Source organism: Loxodonta africana, chromosome 4 (genome assembly GCF_030014295.1).
Source record: "Loxodonta africana isolate mLoxAfr1 chromosome 4, mLoxAfr1.hap2, whole genome shotgun sequence".
NCBI classification, from domain to species: domain Eukaryota; kingdom Metazoa; phylum Chordata; class Mammalia; order Proboscidea; family Elephantidae; genus Loxodonta; species Loxodonta africana.
Window position 1 is genome coordinate 129,071,895 of NC_087345.1, and position 27,991 is coordinate 129,099,885.

The window sequence follows — 27,991 nt, forward strand, 5'->3', positions numbered from 1 at the left end:
TTGTTGGCTTTTTCATTTTTCCACATAGTTTTTTGTGCTGAGACGTTTTTCTTAGTAGATTGTGAGATTCTCATTTTCATAATATTTATCTTTGTTGTGTCATTACGTTTTTCTTGAGTTATGGAATTGATATTCCTTTTTGTGGTTACCTTATTATTTACCCCTATTTTTCTAAGTAAAAACCTATCTGTTATCGTTCTATATCGCCTTGTATCACTCTCCATCTGGCAGTTCAATGCCTCCTATATTTATTCCCTCTTTTTGATTATTGTGATCGTTTATCTATTGATTTCCATGATTTCCTGTTATGTGTATTATTTTGTTTATTTATTTATTTATTTGAATTAATCTTACTTTGTTTGTTTTTGTGCTTTCCCTATTTGAGTTGCTTTGATATCAGGACGTTCTGTTTTGTGACCTTGTATTGTGCTGGTACCTGATATTATTGGTCATCAGGCCAAGCAATCTCCTTAAGCATTTCTTGCAGTCTTGGTTTAGTTTTTGCAAATTCTCTAAACTTGTGTTTATCTGTAAATATCTTAATTTCTCCTTCATATTTCAGAGAGAGTTTTGCTGGATATATGATCCTTGGTTGGCAGTTTTTCTCCTTCAGTGCTCTGTATACGTCGTCCCATTCCCTTCTTGCCTGCATGGTTTCTGCTGAGTAGTCTGAACTTATTCTTATTGATTCTCCCTTGAAGGAAACCTTTCTTTTCTCCCTGGCTGCTTTTCAAATTTTCTGTTTGTCTTTGGTTTTGGCAAGTTTGATGATAATATGTCTTGGTGTTTTTCTTTTTGGATCAATCTTAAATGGGGTTCGATGAGCATCTTGGATAGATATCCTTTCGTCTTTCATGATGTCAGGGAAGTTTTGTGTCAGGAGCTCTTCAACTATTTTCTCTGTGTTTTCTGTCCCCCCTTCCTGTTCTGGGACTCCAATCACTCGCAAGTTATCCTTCTTGATAGAGTTCCACATGATTCTTAGGGTTTCTTCATTTTTTTAAATTCTTTTATCTGATTTTTTTTTCAGCTATGTTGGAGTTGATTCCCTGGTCCTCCAGAAGTCCCAGTCCACATTCTAATTGCTTGAGTCTACTCCTCTGACTTCCTATTGCGTTGTCTAATTCTGTAATTTTATTGTTAATCTTTTGGATTTCTACATGCTGTCTCTCTATGGATTCTTGCAACTTATTAATTTTTCCACTATGTTCTTGAATAGCCTTTTTGAGTTCTTCAATAGTTTTATCGTTGTGTTCCTTGGCTTTTTCTGCAGTTATCCTAATTTCATTTGTGATATCTTTAAGCAATCTGTAAATTAGTTTTTTATATTCTGTATCTGATAATTCCAGGATTGTGTGTTCATTTGGGAAAGAATTTGATTCTTTTGTTTGGGGGGTTGGAGAAGCTGTCATGGTCTGTTTCTTTATGTGGTTTGATATGGACTGCTGTCTCCCAGCCGTTACTGGGAAACTAGATTTTCCAGGTAATCAGCTGGTACTCTGGCTCTTAGTTCTGAAAACGATCGCTGTCTGCCAGTATTTGTTCGTTCTCCGTCTCTAAGTCTGTGTTTGTTGTTCAGAGTTCGTAGATTGTTATATATGTGATCGATTCACTTGTTTTTCCGAGTCTTTGTTGCAAGAGGGATCCGCGGTAGTGTCCACGTAGTCTGCCATCTTGGCGCCGCCTCTGTTGGGAGTTTTTTGATTGCGTTTTCAACCTCTTCTTTTGTTATGGGTCTATTTAGTTGTTCTACCTCTGTTTGTGTTAGTTTAGGTAGGTAGTGTTTTTCTAGGAATTCATCCATTTCTTCTAGGTTATCACATTTGTTTGAGTATAGATTTTAATAGTAATCTGATACAATTCTTTTAATTTCAGTTGGGTCTTCTATAATATCACCCCTCTCATTTCTTATTCAGGTTATTTGCTTCCTCTCCTGTTTTCCTTTTGTCAGTTTGGCCAGTGGTTTATCAATTTTGTTGATTTTTTCAAAGAACCCGCTTTTGGTCTTGTTAATTCTTTCAATTGTTTTTCTGTTTTCTATTTCATTTAGTTCAGCTCTAGTTTTTATTTGTTTTCTTCTGGTGCCTGTGTGTTTCTTTTGTTGCTCTCTTTCTATTTGTTCAAGTTATAGGGATAATTCTTTGATTTTGGCCCTTTCTTCTTTTTGGATGTATACATTTATTGATATAACTTGGCCTCTGAGCATGGCCTTTGCTGTGCCCCAAAGGCTCTGATAGGAAGTGTTTTCATTCTCATTGGTTTCTCTGAATTTCTTTATTCCATCCTTAATGTCATCTATAATCCAGTCTTGTTTGAGCAGGGTGTTGTTCAGGTTCCAAGTGTTTGATTTCTTTTCCCGTTATTGATTTCCACTTTTATGGCCTTATGGTCAGAGAAGATGCTTTGTAACATTTCAAAGTTTTGGATTCTGCTAAGGCTTGCTTTATGACCTTATATGTGGTCTATTCTAGAGAATGTTCCATGTGCACTAGAAAAGAAAAGTATATTTGGTTGCTGTTGGGTGGAGTGTTCTGTATATGTCTATGAGGTCAAGTTGGTTGATTGTGGCATTTAGATCTTTCTTGTCTTTATTGAGCTTCTTTCTGGATGTCCTGTCCTTCACTGAAAGTGTTGTGTTGATGTCTCCTACTATTATTGTGTAGTTGTCTATCTCACTTTTCAATGCTGATAGAGTTTGTTTTATGTATCTTGCAGCCCTGTCATTGGGTGCATAAATATTTAATATGGCTATATCTTCTTGGTGTATTGTCCCTTTAATCATTTTATAGTGTCTATGGATTTAACTTTAAAGTCTATTTTGTCAGAAATTAATATTGCCACTCCTGCTCTTTTTTGATTGTTGTTTGCTTGATATATTTTTTCCATCCTTTGAGTTTTAGTTTGTTTGTGTCTCTAAGTCTACTTTGTGTCTCTTGTAGGCAGCATATAGATGGATCTTGTTTTTTAATCCATTCTGTCACTCTCTGTCTCTTTATTGGTGCATTTAGTCCATTTACATTCAGGGTAATTATGGATAGGTATGAATTTAGTGCTATCATTTTGATGTCTTTTTTTGTGTGCTGTTGACAGTTTCTTTTTCCTACTTGATTTTATGTGTTGAGTAGATTTTCTTTATATATTGATTGTCCTTTCCTCATATTTGTTGTTGTTGATTTTGTTTCTACTGAGTCTATTTTTCCCTTGTATTTTATTTTGATGAGTAGGATACTTTGCCTCCTTTGTGGTTACCTTATTATTTACCCCTATTTTTCTAAATTTAAAACTACCTTTTATTTCTTTGTCTTGCTGTATCTTCCTCTCCATATGGAAGGTATATGATTACTTTTCTTAGTCCCTCTTTATTATTTTAATGTTGTCTTCTTTTATATAATAACATTCCTGTTACCCTGTTTTGGACTTTTATATCTATCTATCTATATATATATCTTGCTTTTTTTTTTTTGGATTTTGCTGTCTGAGTTGACTTCTGGTTGCTCTGCGCAGTGTTCTAGTCTGGGGCTGATACCTGATATTATTGATTTCCTAACCAAAGAACTCCCTTTAGTATTTCTTGTAGTGTTGGTTTGGTTTTTATGAATTCTCTAAACTTGTGTTTATGTGGAAATGTCTTAATTTCACCTTCACATGTAAGAGACACCTTTGCTGGATATATGATTCTTGGCAAGAAATTTTTTCCTTCAATTTTTTAAGTAGGTCATCCCATTGCCTTCTTGCCTGCATGGTTTCTTCCATGTGGTCTGAGCTCATTCTTATTGGCTCTCCTTTTAGGTGACTTTTCATTTATCCTGTAGTGCTCTTATAATTCTCTCTTTATCTTTGGTTTTGGCAAGTTTGATTATGATATATCTTGGTGACTTTCTTTTAACACCGACCTTATGTGGAGTTCGATGAGCATCTTGAAAAGATATCTTCTCATCTTTCACGATATCAGGGAAGCTTTCTGCCAAAAAATCTTCAACTATTTTCTGTTATCCCTCCCTCTTCTGGTACTCCAATCATTCATAGGTTACTTCTCTTGATAGAGTCCCACATGATTCTTAAGGTTTCTTCATTTTTTTTAATTCTTGTATCTGGCTTTTCTTCAAATATATTAGTGCCAAGTGATTTATCTTCGAGTTCAGAAATTCTAGCTTCTACTTGCTCAATTCTGCTCCTCTGACTTTCTATTGAGTTGTCTAATTCTGTAATTTTATTGTTAATCTTCTGAATTTCTGATTGCTGTCTATGGATTTTTCCAGCTTATTAAACTTTTCATTATGTTCCTGAATAATCTTTCTAATTTCTTCATCGCTTTATCTGTGTGTTCCTTGGCTTATTCTGCCAACTGCCTCATGTCCTTCCTGATGTCTTGAAAGGTTCTATATATTAATCTTTTGTATTCTGGCTCTGGTAATTCCAGGAATGCACTTTCATCTAGAAGATCCCTGGATTCTTTGTTCTGAGCACCTGTTGAGGTGATCATGGTCTGTTTCTTTATGTGACTTGATATTGAGTGTTGTCTCTGAGCCTTCTATAAGTTGTTGTATTAGTTTATGCTTGCTTACCATGTCGTAGCTGCTCACTTTTTTTTTTTTTTGGTATACACCTATGGGTTGCTTGAGTGAGCCAGCATGATTGTTTTCGCCTTTGGAGCTCTGGTGTCCTGTCCTTGGCTGGCAGTAGATGTTATCAGGTATATCAGCCTAGGAGCCCATTCAGTTATTTTGTATGAATTCAACTCAGGTTTCCAGGTTGCTGATCATCAAGTGTGTGGTACAGGTTCTGTCCTAAAGTCTTAGAGGGGCAGGGGTGATTGACGTATATACCAGTATCTGATTGCAGCAGGGGGTCACGCTCTGAACAAGGTAGGGGGCTGAGAGCCAACCTCCATGTGTCTCTGAGGAAAACGCGTCTCTGTTCTCTAGAACGTGCTGGTGGGTGGGTTGTGTAGAGGGGCCGTGGGCACCCAAAGTTTTTGGTTGTAAGGACTGGGAGGTACCAGTTATCTTTGGACTCCTGTCGTGGGTGGCTGGGTAACCCGAGTGGACCTACCACCCCTTAGGTTCCTGGTGTGGGTAGGTAAGGACCTTGTTTAATAGGCAAAGCAATGTCAAATGTCAAACACCCACCTGTCCACTGCATAGCTTAAATGGTTGGAGTTTGCCAACAAGGGCCTATTCTCCCAAAATAGACCCACGCAGATCCATCCAGAACAGAAAGGTGTTCAAGGTCTATACTTCTGTCCTGAGTTCCCCCAGTTAATGGAGCTAGCAAATTATCTTTTACACCCAGTTGCAAATTTTTTCCTTCCACAAGGCTGGGAGGATGGCTCTAGGTGCTCACCAGGGTCTATCTCAGGTCCAGAGATTCAGCCGTTGAAGCTGTATTGTGGGGGGTGGGTGGGTGTGGTAAAATATACACAAGTACTTTGCTTTTGCCGAGAGCGCCATTCTCCTCAGTTTCCAGAGGTGAGCAGGCTGTGTGGCTGGCTGCTTCTCCCTGAGGAAACTGCGGCTGAACGCTAGTATCACCCCGTCACCGCTGCCGCCTCTGCCACCGCTGCTCTGGGAACGGTGCCTGAGGGCTCCCTGCGATTCAGGTCCAGTAACTCCTCTCCACTTCTGAATGGTCTTTTCCTCCCTCTACCCCTCAGTTCATTGTCTAAGCTTGCCTTTGATTCTCAGCGTTCCCAGCTTGTGACAAATATACTCATTTCACTTGTTTTTTCTGGTCTGTGTTGTAAAGAGGGCTTGCTGGAAGCATCTGTCTATTCTGCCATCTTGGCTCCGCCTCCCTGCTGTATTTTTTTTAATCATAGAAAAGAAATGAAAGTTACCTCAGTTTCTGAAAAGAGCAGAATAGTCAAGTAAATTATCATATAACCATGGAGTGAATATTATGGAGTCAATTCACAAACATTAAAAAAAAAATAATGGCTTGTGAAAATGTTAAAATAAACTTTAAATATGTAAAATAAACACAGTAAAGTCAATAAAAGAAAATTATGGTGGCTTCTGAGAGAAACAATTCAGAATTGATTTTTAATTTTTTATCTTTTTTCAATTTTCTAAATGTTATAGAATTATTACATATAAGTATAGTTATTTTAAGAAGGAAACAAATATTTTATATTTGTGCCTGATAGTAAAATTTATATTAAGACCATTAACTCCAAAAACAATTTAATATAATTTGGCAGATGTACAATATCTTGCAGCCATTCCTTTGGAATTTGATTATGAACCAATCAGAAACTATGAAGAAATGTATAAACATATGAAAGCTAATACTGAAAAAGTCTTACTCATCTCTTTCTAATAGATTTTTCTGCCCCATCTCCCTCATGGAAATCCATTGCCGTAGTTCTGTGGATCATCTGCTTGGTGCTCCTTTTGTCTGTGGGCATCTTAGCCACAAAGTGTAAGTCTCTATAATAGAAAAGAAGTCAGCTTGTTCACTGTTTTTAGAAATAAATCTCTTTAAGGTAATTTATTTTACAATTTAATTTATTGAGCACCAATTATATTCTAGGCACTGTATATCTGTTGGAAATCCTGGTGGCATAGTGGTTAAGTGCTACAGTTGCTAACCAAAAGGTTGGCAGTTTGACTCCACCAGGTACTCCTATGGTGCAGTTCTACTCTATCCTATAGGGTCAGTATGAGTCGGAATTGACTCGAAGGCAACAGTTTTTTTTTGGTATATCTGTTACAAGTAATTTTAAGAGCCAAAAAAATTTTTTTTATCACTTTACTAACCATTTTCTACTCAGAATATCTTCTCTTTTGTCCTTGACTTGTTAATCTTATTTCTCATACTTAAAACTCTGATTAAGATTTTTCTGAGAAATCTCCCCCAAGTTTTCTGTAATCAGAGTCAGTTGCTCTATAATTTGTACTCTCACTTATATTAAGCTAATTTTTCTGTCAGGCTAGTGTTTTAATTAAACTTGTTTGTGTATTATTCTCCAGTTATGAGGTCAATGATAATGTTTTATTCCATTTAACGTTCCCATAACAAAGTGTTTGTGAAGTAACAATTTTAAATTAAATGTAATAAGTCAAACTGATGTTTGTTATTTGTAATTCAGTAGCAGACATACATTCAGGAAATCTTACCTCCAGCCGGCAAACAGATCAGACGGAAATTATTTCAGGAATTTCAGGGATTAAGCAACCATCAACAAATACTCAAGGTAATTTAGGAATGAGACCACAAGTTTTCTAAGAGTTAGAACATAATTGTATGTATAAAAAAAAAAAATATGTGTATCTCTATATATAAATAAACATGCAAATATTACACATATGTTAGATATTCAGGTTATATAGCCACAAAAATCCACTTAAAATTGTGAGTTATTGTTAATACTGACTTATTAATAACAATTGTGTTCCTAGAATTATAGTATCATTAGTTATTTCTTAGCATCATTGAAGTTAGCAGAGCAGCAGCCTAAACTGTGGGAATATATTTTCATTATTTAATTTATGTATTGCTTATGATTTATTTTTCACAATTTAAACACCTAATTTTTCATTTATAAATGCACTTTTTTATTGTTGTTCTTACAAGAGAGACACTTAAATTTGTTCTTTTTTTTTTTTTTCCTGTAGTTTGGAAATGTCAGCCTTGTGAGGACAACTGGCACCAGCATGGGAAAAACTGCTACTTTTTTTCTGAAAATGTATCTCATTGGAGAGACTGTCAGCTTTATTGTAACACTTTGCTTTCAAGTTTTCTAAAAATAAAGACTGAAGAAGAGATGGTAAAGACTGTATATGTTTCTTATATGTCACTGTCGCACCAGGAAAAATATCTTAGACCCCAGGCTTCCTTTCTTTTAAATTTCATGTCCCAGCACAGGGGCCTTCATATGGTATGCATCAGGTTATGCCATCTCTTTCTTAGATCCCTCAGAGGCCTTCTCAGGGCCTAGTGTAACGTCCCCAGTGCACACCATTTGTTCAAGTTTCTTTGACATCCTAACTCTTGCCCATCTCTCTAGTTTGTCACCAGTGGCTCTCCATCACTCTCACTCTTTCATTCAATTGTTTCAACACACTCTCTTATGCAGTCCTCCTCCAAGTGTAATTCAGTCTGCTCCTGACAGTACTCTTCACTTCCCAGCCTGTGTTACCTTTTCCTGATAAATGCCTATCCACCTTTCAGGTTTATCTTAGAATCACTACACCCCCCGCAAAATTAAAAAAGCTGATTATCTTGGTCATGTAACAGTTCCTGATAAGTGTTGTTTTATTCTGTATTTCTCTTTTCATAGAAATAGCCTATTTTTTTGCCTCTATCTTAAATTTTTAGGTAGCAGCACTAGGTTTTTTGGGGGGAGGGGCTTAAGCTCATTTTCTGCCTTTTAATACCCAATATCTTGGGGCACAATACTCAGACTATAATAAAAACTCCATAATGGCTGTTTAATGAATAAATGAATTATTATTTATTCTGGGTGTGGCAAAAGAATCCCAGGAGTATTTACTTTTTACTACAGTGATATAACTCCAGGTAATGTAAAACCGTGTACTAAAGTTTAAAAATTTTTTAATCTCTCTAAGGAAAACCAACAAAAGATACCAGGTTTAATTTTATCTGTTCTCATTCTATCCAGGATTATATTAAAAAATTGTCTAAGATGCAACGCACTCTGCATCATAAAAAGTTTTGGATCAATTTATATTATAAAAACAGCCAACAGAAATGGATTTGGCTAAATGGCACAGATTTTCCCTTGGACAAGTAAGTCTCTTCCTGCTGTTTTAAAATACCAGTTCAGAATATTAAAAGCATACTTATCTAATGTGGGAAAGCCTAGTGGTGTAGTGGTTAAGTGCTATGGCTACTAACCAAAAGGTCGGCAGTTCAAATCCATCAGGCACCCCTTGGAAAATCTATGGGGCAGATCTACTCTGTCCTATGGGGTCACTATGAGTCAGATTCGACTCAATGGCCATGGGTTTGGTTTTGGCTTTTGGTTATCTAATGTGTGTATGATCAGTTGTTAAATTCCATTATTGATGATTCCATGATATGATAATGAAGAAAAGTGAAAATAGGATGGAAAAAGAGGAAAGTAAAAAGATCATAAGTATTGTACTAAGCAATTTATTCAGATAATCTCGTTCAAACTCCATGTCAAATTTATAATTTTTATGTTGTTAATTAAAAACCTCTTAAGGTCAAGTCAAGTCCAACTCACAGCGACCATATAGGATAGAGTAGAAGTGACCTATAGGGTTTACAAGGAGTGGCTGGAGGATTCAAACTGCTGACGCTTTTGTTAGCAGCCAAGGTCTTAACCACTGCACCACTAAAAAGTAAAGCTGAAACAATTTAAATAACTTGCTTGCACAAAATTACAAATCTAAGATGCATGAGAACAGCTTAAATGAGCAGCAGAGTAGTCAAAGCCCTTAACGAAGGGAGAAGTTAAAGAAGGTTAACTCTCCACCGAGATCCAAAGCTCAAAAAAAAAAAAAAAAAAAAAAACTTTCAGATCATTATCCAGCATCTACCTTATTCTTCTAACTAAATAATAATTTTTTTTCTTTTTTTATTGGCAGTGTTCTTTAATTGGTGAACTGAGCTACATATAATTAAGGTTCCAATATTTCTTTGTTTCCTAAAATCTTTCTTCTCCTTATCACCAACTGCATCAGTAATACGGGTGGAGAAAAGGAAATAACAAGTATTTCATCAGTTAATAATTTTTTGACTATTTCTGCCACTTAGCCAAATGACTTAAATAATACAATTAAATGTTTCTCTTTCTGTAGGCTAACACCAGACTGAGCAATTCCTAAACATTTTCTATAAAGGAGGCTGTCAACTGAAGATTGATTAGATAGAATTAGGAAAGTATTATCTTTTAAGAAGCAGACTTCAACTACTCTGTCTTAACCAAATACTGGTATTTTGCTTATTTGGTTTGTGATTTTGTCATTTGGTTTGCTTTTTCACCTTCAAGAATTTAGGAGGTAGTCCAGGGCTGGTGTGATGATCCCCAATGTCCAGGTCCCACCCATTTTTCTGTGTCATCAATTATCCTTGGATTGTGATTTAGATCTGAATGATCAGAGGGAAAATGTTGGTAGGTGAAAGGTAAAAGACTCATGGAAACCCTATTCACCGGCATCTCCTTACATCTCAGTTGTCAGAACTGTGCCACATTCATCCCGATTTGAACTAAAAATATGCAGCTTTCGTTGAACACATTGTGTGCCTGAACAAAATTGTTGTTCTACTGGTAAAGAAGAAAGAAGTTCAGTAACTAGAAGAGTTTTCCACACCATTAATGGAAGATTCTGCTGTTTGTCTTGTCAGGAGTTAACCAGCCTTTTCAGCATCATCTAAAACAAACTATACAGGCAGCAGAATCTGCCACCAGAAAACCCTGAAACCACTCTAACCCAGTGCCACCGAGTCGATTCTGACTCATAGCGACCCTATAAATCATCCAAAATCATCCCTCTAAATCATCCCAAAAGAGAGATCACCACATCTAATACCTAAATATTCATTCTCTCTGTTTCACAATCAATACTTTTGTAAATTTTAATGACAATCAACTAGGTAGGAGTTGTAAGAATTGATCCTGAAAAACAGATGTCTTTTTTGTTATCTTCAATGTCAGGAGAAACAAACGAAAAACCGAAAAGACAAACAAACAAAACTCCTGTCTTCAAAATCCATCTTTATAATCTTATAGATGTAACTGGAATGCACACACATGGACACACAAGTCTCAAACACAGTGACATGCATTCATCCACAGAACTGCTGAACTCATGCATTTTGGCGTATAGACACAATCTGCACCAGCTCACTGAATTTCTTACCAATGTCAGATAACGTTGTCACTACTATGACATTCACTTTTCATGGTTTCATTTCTGTTTTTAATAAGGGATTATGTCTATTTTTTAAGTCCCATTTACAGTTTAATATATACAAATATGGTTTTCCTTCCAACATAGCAGTAAGTGCATGTGTAGACTACAAAATCTAGAAATACTCACACGAATACTTTAAACACCCTAATCATCTACAAGGTATACAGCTTTAACTCCTATAATATTTATCTCACTTAATAGAGACTGTAACCAGGCTGCATTGATTTGAATCCTGATTCTCATTTACCAGCTATTTTAACTTTAGGCAAGTTATTCAAATTCCCTGAGTCTCCATACCTCCTATGTAAAATAGAGCTAATAAAAAGACTAAAATCATAATGCTTTTTTGGGGATTGTGTGATTTAAAATATTTAAAGCACTAAAAATAGTGTCTTGCACCATAAAAAAACAGTGTCTTGCACCATAAAAAACCCACCATTAAAAGTACTTGCACCATAATAAACAATAATATATATATATACATGTGTGTATACGCACACACATACACACACACGGATATATATATATACACATATACATATACATAGTTGTTGTTAGTTGCTACTGATTTGATCCCAACTCATGGTGACTCCATGTGTCAGAGCAGAGCTGCTCCATAGGGTTTTCAAGCATATTGCCAGTCCTGTCTTCTGAGGTGCCTCTGACTGGGTTCAAAGTACCTCTGGGTAGGTTCAAACTGCCAGCCTTTCAGCTAGTTGTCAAGCGCTTAACCATTTGTGCCTAAATATTATAAATATGGGAGCCCTGGTGGTGCAGTGGTTAAGAGCTCACCTGCAAATCAAAAAGGTTGGCAGTTTGAATCCACTAGCAGTTCCTTGGAAACTCCTAAGGGGCAGTCCTATAGGGTGGCTATGAGTTGGAATCAACTGGACGGCAGTGGGTGTATAAATCCTACTGACCTCATGATCTCAACATTCTAATTGTATTTTGGAAAATGTAAAATTTTACCAGGCTTCTACATTGATCAGAAATTAATGTGAAATCAAATGATAGGCAGTTCGAATCCACCAGCCACTCCTTCGAAACCCTATGGAACGGTTCTACTCTGTCCTATATGGTCCCTATGAGTAGGAATCGACTCCATGGCAATGAGTTTGGTTGGTTTTGGTTTCCGTCACATAGCATATTATTTAAAATTCTTGAATCAGAAGTTCAGATTCCTTCTATGCATCCTCATTTTATTTACTTCACAAATCTTTCAAATTAAACTTCCATATTTAATACATATATTTGCTGATGATACCTCCACTTAATATACCTAAATCTTTGACATCCTTCGGTAATTTTATCAAGTCTTCCATGAAACCCTATCCTGATTGCCTCAGTTCATATGGAACTATACAAACTTTTGACCTTTAGAAGTGAACACGAGTGTTTAATAGGGAAGCCTATGGTTTATGCCCCAGTACACCTTTTATAACACTGGAGGGTAGACTTGATTTTTATTTCTATAAACTATTTTTGTATGCACTAAGACTCTTTTGGAGAGACTGTGAGATCAAAACTATTTTCATAATAATATTAAGATACTATTGTTTTTTTTCAGTCTTATTCTTTCATGAATGCATGATGGAGTTTTCCTGAAGCTTCATAATATGTAATATTGGGACAGCTAAAGCTTAAGCAGATATGAGAATTTAACTATTTTTTATTAAAACAGACAATAAAGATTTTTGTGAAAATATAAAACAGTATCACTGTTATTTCTAATTTTTGGTTTTGAAAAATATAAATATCCTTATTTTAGCAAGTAATGGATTTATTATTGTTATGTGTAAATGAATTTGTTTTATCTTTTAGTTTTAATTTCTAATATGGAAAATTAATAGATATGTCCCAAATAAACAAAATTTCTTTTTTGAATCCTCAATAATTTTTAAGAATTTAAAGGATTTCTGAGACCAAATTTTGAGAACTGCTCTTGAATACATCACTGATTTTCCTTTCAAATGTCAATACATCTACTCCTCACTTATTGACTATCTCTTTATCCAACATTACAACATTATGACAGTTGTAAAAATTTTACTGTCTATTTTGCACATTAAGAATGTACATCTGGGAGTAACAAAGGCTGAGGTGCGAGATAAGAATAATGTTGGATATAATGGATAAGGCTATGTGTCAACTTGGCTGGGCCACGAGTCTCAGTGGTTTGGCAGTTACATAATGATTTAATTTGCCAAGTATGTGATCTGATGTTGTCCTCCTCTATTTTCACATAACAACAATTTTGGCATAACGGCCCAGTTTTTGGAGCCCTGCTGGCGAAGTGGTTAAGAGCTCAGGCTGCTAACCAAAAGGTCAGCAGTTTGAATCCACCAGCTGCTCCTTGGAAACCCTATGGTACAGTTCTACTCTGTCCTATAGGGTCACTATGAGTCAGAATCAACTTGATGGCATACAAAAACAACAAACTGGTTTTTGAAACCTAACCATGCTGATAAGTGAGGAGTTGGTGTAAATAGAAAGCACTCAGTCTACTCTTGTATATTATTAAAATAAATTTCAAAGATTACTATTTTGATTAAGAACACATGGAAGATAAGCATGACTAAAATTCTTACCACCCCACTTCCAATAACTTTTGAGTGAAACAAACATTCTTCATTATTTGTATATTAGGAAACCTGTCAAAGATACATTTCTTTTTCTTTACATTTTTCATAAATGCATAGTTTCTTTCTTTAATAAAATTGATACAAGAAAAAAATTTTTCTTTAATATAGTTATTTTTTTTTCCTCTTCTAGACTTCAGTTCAAAAGACCTGACACTGACTCTAATCAATGCAAATACGTAAAATATGGCCAGTTGCTTGATGGTGATTGGGAAGAAGGTGGTTTTTGTATATGTAAGAAGATAGCATATGGAGATTAAGATTTTAAAATTAATACAAAAAAATACTGAAACATTCCCAAGATGATTTTTTTACTTCATTTAAGAAAACTTTTTTGTACCTAAAAATACATGCCTGTAAAACAGTGAAGTCCATATAATATTATTTGTAATAAATTTGGCAACCATTAAATTTAAAATAATTAACCAAGTAGGACTCAAATATATGACATATTAGTAGTGAAGGGCATAGTCTGAGAAAGATTAAGGCTAGAATAATGAAATTAAGAACAGATATTAACAAAGAAAGATTTGATAAATCTCTGATGATTGAAGTTTAAAGCCGTCTAAATCTTTCAAAACTAATCAAATCAAAATGAGTCACTGTGCATTGCTTTGTACTAAACCCTTGTTTTGGAATTTGTTTTTTTCTCTACTTCATCAAGGTTTCTTGTGATGGATAGGGAGAAGAAAATGAATTTGCCTGATAATGAGACCTTCAAAGAATAAACTTTTTCACAAATCTATAAAGTAATAGCCTGGAACTGGTTATAAAGAACCAAAAGGGTTTAAAAACTTTTCTTGGCTCCAAAGCAAGTGTGGAAAATGTGTGTGAATAGCTTTTGTGACAGTATATTGTATTTTTCGACTTTGGAATCATATGTTTGCATAATTAACAATAAAATTAAAATTAAACAAAACAACGAAACAGCATACCTAAAATTAAAAAAAAAACAAACCATTGAACCTAACTTTATGTCAAAATGGTGACACTACTTCACAAAAAATTACCTCAGGTGACTACAACACAGTACTTTTACTATAATTCCTATATACTCTATGGACTTGACGGGCTGGTTTTTTTTGATTCTATGGACAAGAGCACTTGCAACAATCGAAAACAGTGCTCAGCATTCTTGGCTTAGTAATGACATTGGTAGTGTTATTGTGAAATGATTACATGTATGATGTAGGGAAAAAGCAATTATAGTAATGTCATAAGAAAATAAGATTTCCTGTGTAAGCAAAAAGACATCCAATTATAAAAAAGTACTTAGGTAAAAAGTCTAAAATCTCAAATTTGATTTGAAGTATAAAATTTTGACTTTTTGAATTACATGTGTTTCTTAGCTTAGTACACTGTAAGTCACAAAAGCAATGACATCCCAGTAGCAATAAAAACTTCAAATGTCTAGGTTATTATGTTCAAATATTATAAGCCAGTAACAGCCACTGGGGCTATCTGAAGAAGTAACTAATTCCAGATAGAGCAGGAAGCATCCAATACAAGCCACTAGGATACTTTGTTGTGACAGAGCACAAAAGAAGGTATAAAACAGTATCAAAATCAGGTGGGAATAGTGTGAAAATGATTTGACACACAACCCAAAGTTGCTTCCTCTGGCAATTTTCAATTTCCAAATGATTAAAATTATGATAAATTTAAATGAAAGCAATAATAATTGCTATTAATTAATTGGAACAAAGAAAATATCTAAAAATGCATACATCTATAATGACACCACTTAAAATATTAATGTCAGCATGAGAGGTTATCAGGAAAGAAATTAATTACTTTGAAAAGTCGTAATATGTAGTAAAAATCAAGCATGTATGCTGCCTTTGCTTTGAAAATTCTATTTCACAGTAATAGAAGATTTCGTGAAACAAAGCTCTTTAATAGAACAATTAATTCCAAGCTACTAAATGCAGGAGTGATAGGATTAGAAAACTGTTATTTTGCAACTCCTAATAAAATAATGGAATTAGGCAAATAATTAATTGCAAAGTCATTAGGTGAAATTTTGATGAGGAACTTTATATTAGAACTGCTGTGTTAATACCATCTGGATCCATAGAAAAGTATTAGTTATACGACAAATGGGCAACTAGATATTTTATTTATTTATTTTTTACTATTTGTGAGATAAAATCGTAATAACAAAATCTAATTATAAAGGTTTCTTGAACAAAAGGAAACAAACAAAAAAGAACCTGGATAAAATAAAAACTGTATGTTTAGCTAGAGTTAACAGGAAATTGATGAAGTAAAGGAAAAATTTAACAATACTCCAAAGTAGAATCTACATTCCACTAGTATAGAATGTCGACCTTTCAAAAGGACAACTGACCATTGTCTCTGACAAATCAACGACATGAATAGAAATAGAGAAGATGTGATAAAGGCATGTCAATACAAACAAATAAGGCATTATCAGCTAGACATTAAAAAAAAAAAATGCACACTGAATATTCAAGATGAATGACAAGATGGAATTTGTTTCAAAAATCTGCACCTACGAAAAAAATCAATACCAAAAACTGGAAGGTTTAGATAAAGCAAGAATGAAACATATGATGATGATGAACATGGGAAAATTATACAAAGAGACTAATTTTTTTTAATAATTTTTATTATGCTTTAAGAGAAAGTTTACTAATCAACTCAGTCTCTCACATATAAACTTATATACACCGTACTCCATGTTCCCACTTACTCTCCCCCTAATGAGTCAGCCCGCTCCCTCCTTCCAGTCTCTCCTTTTGTGACCGTTTTGCCAGATTCTAACCCTCTCTACCCTCCTATCTCCCCTCCAGACAGGAGATGCCAACATAGTCTCAAGTGTCCACCTGACACAAGTAGCTCACTCTCATCAGGATCTCTCTCCAGCCCATTGTCCAGTCCCTTCCATGTCTGATGAATAGTCTTAGGGAATGGTTCCTGTCCTGAGCCAGGAGAAGGTTTGGGGACCATGACCGCCGGGATTCTTCTAGTCTCAGTCAGACCGTTAAGTCTGGTCTTTTTATGAGAATTTGGGGTCTGCATCCCACTGTTTTTCCCACTGTTCTCCTACTCCCTCAGGAGTTCTCTGTTGTGTTCCCCATCAGGGCAGTCATCGGTTGTGGCCCGGCACCATCTACTTCTTCTGGTCTCAGGATGATATGAGTCTCTAGTTCATGTGGCCTCTCTGTCTCCTGGGCTCGTAGTTATCTTGTGACATGGTGTTCTTCATTCTCCTTTGATCCAAGTGGGTTGAGACCAATTGATGCATCTTAGATGGCCACTTGTTAGCATTTAAGATCTCAGACGCCACACTACAAAGTGGGATGCAGAGTGTTTTCTTAACAGAATTTATTTTGCCAATTGACTTAGAAGTCCCCTTAAGCCATCGTCCCTAAACCCCCGCCCTTGCTCCAATAACCTTCGAAGCATTCAGTTTCTCCTGGAAACTTCTTTGCTTTTGGTCCTGTCCAGTTGTGCTGACCTTCCCTGTATGGAGTATTGTCTTTCCCTTCACCACAATAAGTTCTTATCTACTACCTAATCAGCAAATAACCCTCTCCTACCCTCACTCTCTCCCCTCTCTCGTAACCGCAAAAGAATGTGTTCTCAGTTTATACTGTTTCTCAAAATCTTATAATAGTGGTCTTATACAATATTTTTCCTTTTGCCTCTGACTAATTTCACTCAGCATAATGCCTTCCAGGTTCCTCCATGTTAAGAAATGTTTCACAGATTTGTCACTGTTCTTTATCAATGCGTAGTATTCCATTGCTTGAATATACCATAATTTATTTAACCATTCATCCATTGATGGACACCTTGTTTGCTCCCAGCTTTTTGCTATTGTAAACAGTGCTACAATAAACATAGGTGTGCATATATCTGTTCGTGTGAAGGCTCTTATTTCTCTAGGGTATGTTCCGAGGAGTGAGATTTCTGGGCTGTATGGTAGTTCTATTTCTAACTGTTTAAGATAATGCCAGATAGATTTCCAAAGTGGTTGTACCATTTTACATTCCCACCAGCAATGTATAAGAGTTTCAATCTCTCCGCAACCTCTCCAACATTTATTATTTTGTGTTTTTTGGATTAATGCCAGCCTTGTTGGAGTGAGATGGAATCTCATCATAGTTTTGATTTGCATTTATGGCTAATGATTGAGAGCATTTTCTCATGTATCTGTTGGCTGCCTGAATATCTTCTTTAGTGAAGTGTGTGTTCACATCCTTTGCCCAAATTTTAAATGGGTTGTTTGTCTTTTTGTGGTTCAGTTTTAACAGAATCATACAGATTTTAGAGATCAGGAGCCAGTCGGAGATGTCATAGCTGAAAATTCTTTCCCAGTCTGTAGGTGGTCTTTTTACTCTTTTGGTGAAGTCTTTAGATGAGCAGAGGTGTTTGATTTTTAGGAGTTCCCAGTTATCTGGTTTCTCTTTGTCATTTTTAGTAATGTTTTGTATTCTGCTTATGCCTTCTATTAGGGCTCTTAAGTTGTCCCTATTTTTTCTTCCATGATCTTTATCGTTTTAGTCTTTATGTTTAGGTCTTTGATCCACTTGGAGTTAGTTTTTGTGCTTGGTGTGAGGTATGGGTCCTGTTTCATTCTTTTGCAAATGGATATCCAATTATGCCAGCACCATTTGTTAAAAAGACTATCTTTTCCCCAATTAACTGACACTGGTCCTTTGTCAAATATCAGCTGCTCATATGTGGATGGATTTCTATCTGGGTTCTCAATTCTGTTCCATTGGTCTATGTGCCTGTTGTTGTACCAGTACCAGGCTGTTTTGTCTACTGGGGCTGTATAATATGTTCTAAAATCAGGTAGAGTGAGGCCTCCCACTTTCTTCTTCTTTTTCAGTAATGCTTTACTTATCCGGGGCTCCTTTCCCTTCCATGTGAAGTTGGTGATTTGTTTCTCCATCAAATTAAGAAATGTCGTTGGAAGTTGGATCAGAATTGTGTTGTATGTATAGATGGTTTTTGGTAGAATAGACATTTTTACTATGTTAAGTCTTCCTATCCATGAGCAAGGTATGTTTTTTCACCTATGTAGGTCCCTTTTAGTTTCTTGCACTAGTAATTTGTAGTTTTCTTTGTATAGGTCTTTTACATTTTTGGTAAGATTTATTTCTAAGTATTTTATCTTCTTGGGGGCTACTGTGAATGGTATTGATTTGGTGATTTCCTCTTCGATGATCTTTTTGTTGATGTAGAGGAATCCAAGTGATTTTTGTATGTTTATCTTATAACCTGAAACTCTGCTGAACTCTTCTATTTGTTTCAGTAGCTTTCTGGAGGATTCCTTAGGGTTTTCTGTGTATAAGATCATGTCATCTGCAAATACAGATAATTGTACTTCTTCCTTGCCAATCTGGATGCCCTTTATTTCTTTATCTAGCCTAATTGCTCTGGCTAGGACCTCCAGCACAATGTTGAATAAGAGCAGTGATAAAGGGCATCCTTGTCTGGTTCCCGTTCTCAAGGGAAATGCTTTCAGGCTCTCTCCATTTAGAATGATGTTGGCTGTTGGCTTTGTATAGATGCCCTTTATTATATTGGGGAATTTTCCTTCAATTCCTATTTTGCTGAGAGTTTTTATCATGAATGGGTGTTGGACTTTGTCCAATGCCTTTTCTGCATCAATTGATAAGATCATGTGGTTTTTGTCTTTTGTTTTATTTAAATGGTGGATTACAGAGGGGGGGCCAAGATGGTGGACTAGGTGGATGCTACCGCAGATCCCTCTTGCAACAAAGACTCGGAAAAACAAGTGAATCAATCACATACATAACAATCTATGAACTCTGAACAACAAACACAGACTTAGAGACGGAAAACGAAAAAATACAGGCAGACTGCGACTGTTTTCAGAACTAGGAGCCAGCGTACCAGGCAGGTGACCTTCAGAGCCCATTCTGGGGCAGAGCCCAGGGGGGCAGACGGCACAGACAAGGGCCCAGCCCTATCCCCACGAACCCATCCCAGGAGGAAGTCTACCTGGTTGGCACGGGCGGCGTAGCGGTGCAGTCGGTGGGAGAAGCACCCGGGAGGCAGTGACTGATCTTGGAGTGGGGAGAGCAGCATCCCAGACGGGGAGCCGTCCCGCCGGGAGTTTGGAGGGAAGCAGGCGTGGCGCGAGTGGGGGGATCAGATATATTTCCCTGAAGCAACCCCGGGGCGGGGCCCACACGTTCGTGCTGGGGAAGCCCACCCAGTTAGTGCGTGCGGCGCGGCGCACTGGAGGGAGAAGTCCCCGGGAGGAAGTGACAGGACTTGGAGCAGGGAGAGTAGCCTCCCAGCCGGGGAGCCATCCCGCAGGGATTTTGGCAGACGGGGGCGGAGCGTGAAGGTGGGGATCAGCTCTATATTCTGTGGTGCTACACTCCTAGCTCTCTGATCCTTCCCCCACCCTCCCCAGGCGGCTCCATTAACATCCGAATACCCTGAGCCAGAGGGAGAATTCAGATAGGGATGTGACAGAATTTTATTTTAGCTGATTACCTGGAAAATCTAGTTTCCCAGTGATGGCTCGGACACAGCAGTCCATATCAAACCACATAAAGAAACAGACCATGACAGCTTCTCCAACCCCCCAAACAAAAGAAACAAAATCTTTCCCAAATGAAGATACAATCCTGGAATTCAGATACAGAATATAAAAAACTAATTTACAGAATGCTTAAAGACATCACAAATGAAATTAGGATAACTGCAGAAAAAGCCAAGGAACACACTGATAAAACTGCTGAAGAACTCAAAAAGATTATTCAAGAACATAGTGGAAAAATTAATAAGCTGCAAGAATCCATAGAGAGACAGCATGTAGAAATCCAAAAGATTAACTATAAAATTACAGAATTAGACAATGCAATAGGAAGTCAGAGGAGCAGACTCGAGCAATTAGAATGTAGACTGGGACTTCTGGAGGACCAGGGAATCAACACCAACATAGCTGAAAAAAATCAGATAAAAGAATTAAAAAAAATGAAGAAACCCTAAGAATCATGTGGGACTCTATCCAGAAGGATAACTTGCGAGTGATTGGAGTCCCAGAACAGGGAGGGGGGACAGAAAACACAGAGAAAATAGTTGAAGAACTCCTGACACAAAACGTCCCTGACATCATGAAAGACGAAAGGATGTCTATCCAAGATGCTCATCGAACCCCATTTAAGATTGATCCAAAAAGAGAAACACCAAGACATATTATCATCAAACTTGCCAAAACCAAAGACAAACAGAAAACTTGAAAAGCAGCCAGGGAGAAAAGAAAGGTTTCCTTCAAGGGAGAATCAATAAGAATAAGTTCAGACTACTCAGCAGAAACCATGCAGGCAAGAAGGGAATGGGATGAAGAGCACTGAAGGAGAAAAACTGCCAACCAAGGATCATATATCCAGCAAAACTCTCTCTGAAATATGAAGGAGAAATTAAGATATTTACAGATAAAAACAAGTTTAGAGAATTTGCAAAAACTAAACCAAGACTGCAAGAAATGCTAAAGGAGATTGTTTGGCCTGATGACCAATAATATCAGGTACCAGCACAATACAAGGTCACAAAACAGACCATCCTGATATCAACGCAACTCAAATAGGGAAACCACAAAAACAAACAAATTAAGATTAATTCTAAAAAATAAATAAATAAAATAATTCACATAACAGGAAATCATGGAAATCAATAGATAAATGATCACAATAATCAAAAAGAGGGAATAAATATAGGAGGCATTGAACTGCCAGATGGAGAGTGATACAAGGCGATATAGAACGATACAAGTTTGGTTTTTGCTTATAGAAACAGGGGTAAATAATAAGGTAACCACAAAAAGGAATATTAATTTCATAACTCAGGAAAAAAGCCAAGAAAAACGTAACGACTCAACGAACACAAAGTTAAACATTATGAAAATGAGGATCTCACAAGCTACTAAGAAAAACATCTCAGCACAAAAAAGCATGTGGAAAAATGAAATGACCAACAACACACATGAAAAGGCATGAAAATGACAGCACTAAAAACTTATTTATCTATAATTACGCTGAATGTAAATGGACTAAATGCACCAATAAAGAGACAGAGAGTCACGGACTGGATAAAGAAACACGATCCATCTATATGCTGCCTACAAGAGACACACCTTAGACTTAGAGACACAAACAAACTAAAACTCAAAGGATGGAAAAAAATATATCAAGCAAATAATAAGCAAAAAAGAAGAGGAGTAGCAATATTAATTTCTGACAAAATAGACTTTAGACTTAAATCCACCACAAAGGATAAAGAAGGACACTATATAATGATAAAAGGGACAACTGATCAGGAAGATATAACCATATTAAATAATTACACACCCAATGACAGGGCTGCAAGATACATAAATCAAATTTTAACAGAATTGAAAAGTGAGATAGACACCTCCACATTTATAGTAGGAGACTTCAACACACCACTTTCGGAGAAGGACAGGATATCCAGTAAGAAGCTCAATAGAGACACGGAAGACCTACTTACAACAATCAACCAACTTGACCTCATTGACTTATACAGAACTCTCCACCCAACTGCTGCAAAATATACTTTTTTTTTCTAGCACACATGGAACATTCTCTAGAATAGACCACATATTAGGTCATAAAACAAATCTTTGCAGAATCCAAAACATCGAAATATTACAAAGCATCTTCTCAGACCACAAGGCAATGAAGCTAGAAATCAATAACAGAAAAACTAGGGAAAAGAAATCAAACACTTGGAAAAGGAACAATACCCTCCTGAAAAAAGACTGGGGTATAGAAGACATCAAGGAGGGAATAAGGAAATTCTTAGAAAGCAACAAGAATGAAAATACTTCCTATCAAAACCTCTGGGACACAGCAAAAGCAGTGCTCAGAGGCCAATTTATATCGATAAATGCACACATACAAAAAGAAGAAAGAGCTAAAATCAGAGAACTGTCCCCACAACTTGAACAAATAGAAAGTGAGCAACAAAAGAACCCATCAGGCACCAGAAGAAAACAAATAATAAAAATTAGAGCCGAACTAAATGAATTAGAGAACAGAAAAACAATTGAAAGAATTAACAAAGCCAAAAGCTGGTTCTTTGAAAAAATTAACAAAATTGATAAACCATTGGCTAGACTGACCAAAGAAAAACAGGAAAGGAAACAACCCGAATAAGAAACGAGAAGGACCACATCACAACAGAGCCAAATGAAATTAAAAGAATCATTTCAGATTACTACGAAAAATTGTACTCTAACAAATTTGAAAACCTAGAAGAAATGGATGAATTCTTGGAAAAACACGACCTACCTAAACTAACACATTCAGAAGTAGAACAACTAAATAGACCCATAACAAAAAAAGAGATTGAAACGGTAATCAAAAAACTTCCAACAAAAAAAAAAGTCCTGGCCCAGAGGGCTTCACTGCAGAGTTCTACCAAACCTTCAGAGAAGACTTAACACCATTACTACTGAAGGTATTTCAAAGCATAGAAAATGACGGAATACTACCCAACTCATTCTATGAAGCTACCATCTCCCTAATACCAAAACCAGGTAAAGACATTACAAAAAAAGAAAATTTTAGACCTATATCCCTCATGAACATAGATGCAAAAATCCTCAACAAAATTCTAGCCAATAGAATCCAACAACACATCAAAAAAATAATTCACCCTGATCAAGTGGGATTTATAGCAGGTATGCAAGGCTGGTTTAATATCAGAAAAACCATTAATGTAATCCATCACATAAATAAAACAAAAGATAAAAACCACATGATCTTATCAATAGATGCAGAAAAGGCATTTGACAAAGTTCAACACCCATTTATGATAAAAACTCTTACCAAAATAGGAATTGAAGGAAAATTCCTCAACATAACAAAGGGCATCTATGCAAAGCCAACAGCCATCATCATTCTAAATGGAGAGAACCTGAAAGCATTTCCCTTGAGATAGGGAACCAGACAAGGATGCCCTTTATCACTGCTCTTATTCAACATCATACTTGAAGTCCTAGCCAAGGCAATTAGGCTAGACAAAGAAATAAAGGGTATCCAGATTGGCAAGGAGTAAGTAAAGCTATCACTATTTGCAGATGACATGATCATATACATGGAAAACCCTAAGGAATCCTCCAGAAAACTACTGAAACTAATAGAACAGTTTGGCAGAGTCTCAGGTTATAAAATAAGCATACAAAAATCACTTGCATTCCTCTACATCCAGAAAAAGAACACCGAAGAGGAAATAACCAAATCAATACCATTCACAGTAGCCCCCAAGAAGATAAAACACTTAGGAATAAATCTTACCAAGGATGTAAAAGACCTATACAAAGAAAACTACAACGCTCTGCTACAAGAAATTCAAAAGGACATACTTAAGTGGAAAAACATACCTTGCTCATGGATAGGAAGACTTAACATAGTAAAAATGTCCATTCTACCAAAAGCCATCTATACATACAATGCACTTCCGATCCAAATTCCAATGTCATATTTTAAGGGGATAGAGAAACAAATCACCAATTTCATCTGGAAGGGAAAGAACCCCTGGATAAGCAAAGCATTACTGAAAAAGAAGAAGAAAGTGGGAGGCCTCACTCTACCTGATTTCAGAACCTATTATACAGCCACAGTAGTCAAAACAGCCTGGTACTGGTACAACAACAGGCACATAGACCAATGGAACAGAATTGAGAACCCAGATATAAATCCATCCACGTATGAGCAGCTGATATTTGACAAAGGACCAGTGTCAGTCAATTGGGGAAAAGATAGTCTTTTTAACAAATGGTGCTGGCATAACTGGATATCGATTTGCAAAAGAATGAAACAGGATCCATATCTCACGCCATGCACAAAAACTAACTCCAAGTGGATCAAAGACCTAAGCATAAAGACTAAAACGATAAAGATCATGGAAGGAAAAATAGGGACAACCCTAGGAGCCCTAATACAGGGCATAAACAGAACACAAAACATTACCAAAAATGATGAAGAGAAACCAGATAACTGGGAGCTCCTCAAAATCAAACACCTATGCTCATCTAAAGACTTCACCAAAAGAGTAAAAAGATCACCTACAGACTGGGAAAGAATTTTCAGCTATGACATCTCAGACCAGCGCCTGATCTCTAAAATCTACATGATTCTGTCAAAACTCAACCACAAAAAGACAAGCAACCCAATCAAGAAGTGGGCAAAGGATATGAACACACATTTCACTAAAGAAGATATTCAGGCAGCTAACAGATACATGAGAAAATGCTCTCGATCATTAGCCATTAGAGAAATGCAAATTAAAACTACGATGAGATGCCATCTCACACCAACTAGACTGGCATTAATCCAAAAAACAGAAAATAATAAATGTTGGAGAGGCTGCGGAGAGATTGGAACTCTCATACACTGCTGGTGGGATTGTAAAATGGTACAACCACTTTGGAAATCCATCTGGCTTTTTCTTAAACAGTTAGAAATAGAACTACCATACAACCCAGAAATCCCGCTCCTCGGAATATACCCTAGAGATACGAGCCTTCACACAAACAGATATATGCTCACCCATGTTTATTGCAGCCCTGTTTACAATAGCAAAAAGCTGGAAGCAACCAAGATGTCCGTCAACGGATGAAGGGGTAAATAAATTGTGGTATATTCACATAATGGAATACTATGCATCGATAAAGAACAGTGACGAATCTCTGAAACATTTCATAACATGGAGGAATCTGGAAGGCTTTATGCTGAGCAAAAGGAGTCAGAGGCAAAAGGACAAATATTGTATAAGACCACTATTATAAGATCTTGAGAAATAGTAAAAACTGAGAAGAACACATACTTTTGTGGTTACAAAGGGGGGACGGAGGGAGGGAGGGAGAGGGCTTTTTATTGATCAATCAGTAGATAAGAACTGCTTTGGGTGAAGGGAAAGACAACACTCAATACAAGGAAGGTCAGCCTAATTGGACTGGACTAAAAGCAAAGAGGTTTCCGGGATAAAATGAAAGCTTCAAAGGTCAGCGGAGCAGGGACTGGGGTCTGGGGAACTTGGTTTGAGGGGACTTCTAAGTCAATGGGCAAAATAATTCTATTACGAAAACATTCTGCATCCTACTTTGAATTGCGGCGCCTGGGGTCCTAAATGCCAACAAGCGGCCATCTAAGATACATCAATTGGTCTCAACTCACCTGGAGCAAAGGCAAAGGAAGAACACCAAGGTCACAGGACAACTAAGAACCCAAGAAACAGAAAGGGCCACATGAACCAGAGACCTACATTATCCTGAGACCAGAAGAACTAGTTGGTACCCGGCCACAATCGATGTCTGGCCTGTCAGGGAGCACAACAGACAACTCCTGAGGGAGCAGGAGACCAATGGGATACAGACCCCAAATTCTCATAAAAAGACCGTACCTAATGGTATGACTGCGACTAGAGGAATCCCAGAGACAATGCTCCCCAGAACTTCTGATGGCACAGGACAGGAACCATCCCCGAAGACAACTCATCAGGCATGAAAAGGACTGGTCAGTGGAGGGGAGAGAGAAGCTGATGAAGAGTGAGCTAATTAAATCAGGTGGACACTGGAGAGTGTGTAGGCAACTCTTGACTGGAGGGGGGATGGGAAGATAGAGAGAGAGGGAAGATGGCAAAATTGGCATGAAACGAGAGACTGAAAGGGCTGACTTAATAGGGGGAGAGCAAGTGGGAGAAGGGAGTAAGATGTATGTAAACCTACATGTGACAGACTGATTGGAATGGTAAATGTTCACTTGAAGCTTAATAAAAATTAATTAAAAAAAATGGTGGATTACATTAATGGTTTTTCTAATATTGAACCAACCTTGCATACCTGGTATAAATCCCACTTGGTCATGGTGGATTATTTTTTTGATATGTTGTTGAATTCTATTGGCTGGGATTTTATTGAGGATTTTTGCATCTATGTTCATGAGGGATATAAGTTGTAATTTTCTTTTTTTGTGGTGTCTTTACCTGGTTTTGGTATCAAGGATATGGTGGCTTCATAGAATGAGTTAGGTAGTATTCTGTCATTTTCTATGCTGTGAAATACCTTTAGTAGTAGTGGTGTTAACTCTTTGGTAGAACTCTGCAGTGAAGCCGTCCGGGCCAGGGCTTTTTTTTGTTGGGAGTTTTTTGATTACCTTTTCAATCCCTTTTTTTGTTATGGGTCTATTTAGTTGTTCTACTTCTGATTATGCTAGTTTAGGTAGATGGTGTTTTTCTAGGAATTCATCCATTTCTTCTAGGTTTGCAAATTTGTTAGAGTACAATTTTTCGTAGTAATCTGAAATGATTCTTTTAATTTCATTTGGTTCTGTTGTGATGTGGTCCTTCTCATTTCTTATTCGGGTTATTTGTTTCCTTTCCTGTATTTCTTTAATCAGTCTGGCCAATGGTTTATCAAATTTGTTAATTTTTTCAAAGAACCAGCTTTTGGCTTTGTTAATTCTTTCAATTGTTTTTCTGTTCTCTAATTCATTTAGTTTGGCTCTAATTTTTATTATTTGTTTTCTTCTGGTGCCTGATGGATTCTTTTCTTGCTCGCTTTCTATTTGTTCAAGTTGTGGGGACAGTTCTCCGATTTTGGCTCTTTCTTCTTTATGTATGTGTGCAAGCATGGATATAAATTGACCTCTGAGCACTGCTTTTGCTGTGTCCCAGAGGTTTTGATAGGAAGTGTTTTCAGTGTCATTGCATTCTATGAATTTATTTATTCCCTCCTTAATGTTTTCTATAACCCAGTCTTTTTTCAGCACAGTATTGTTCATTTTCCAAGTATTTGATTTATTTTCCTGTTATTGATTTCCATTTTATGGCCTTGTGGTCTGAGAAGATGCTTTGTAATATTTTGATGTTTTGGATTCTGCAAAGGTTTTTTTTATGACCTAATATGTGACCTATTCTAGAGAGTGTTCCATGTGCACTAGAAAAAAAGTATATTTTGCAGCTGTTGGGTGGAGTGTTCTGTATAAGTCTAGGAGGTCAAGTTGGTTGATTGTAGCAATTAGATCTTCCATGTCTCTATTGAGCTTCTTACTGGAAGTCCTGTCCTTCTCCGAAAGTGGTGTGTTGAAATCTCCTACTATAATTGTGGAGGTGTCTATCTCACTTTTCAGTTCTGTTAAAATTTGATTTATGTATCTTGCAGCCCTGTCATTGGGGGCATAAATATTTAATATGGTTGTATCTTCCTGGTCTATTGTCCCTTTAATCATTTTGTACTGTCCTTCTTTATCGTTTGTGGTAGATTTAACTTTAAAGTCTATTTTGTCAGAAATTAATATTGCTGCTCCTTCTCTTTTTTGCTTGTTGTTTGCTTGATATATTTTTTTCCATCCTTTGAGTTTTAGTTCATTTGCATCTCTAAGTCTAAGGTGTGTCTCTTGTAGGCAGCAT

At 36.6% G+C, this 27,991-nt stretch overlaps 1 protein-coding gene across 1 annotated transcript in view; it reads left to right on the forward strand.

Moving 5' to 3' along the window:
• The window catches only part of KLRK1 (killer cell lectin like receptor K1), a 61,003-nt gene extending 53,163 nt beyond the window's left edge, over positions 1–7,840 (forward strand). Inside the window, exons 9-11 of the transcript XR_010321901.1 lie at positions 6,322–6,420; positions 7,091–7,195; positions 7,617–7,840. The gene's annotated coding sequence lies outside the window, so the exon portion shown is untranslated. The remainder of the gene's footprint in view (positions 1–6,321; positions 6,421–7,090; positions 7,196–7,616) is intronic.
• Positions 7,841–27,991: the final 20,151 nt, after the last annotated feature.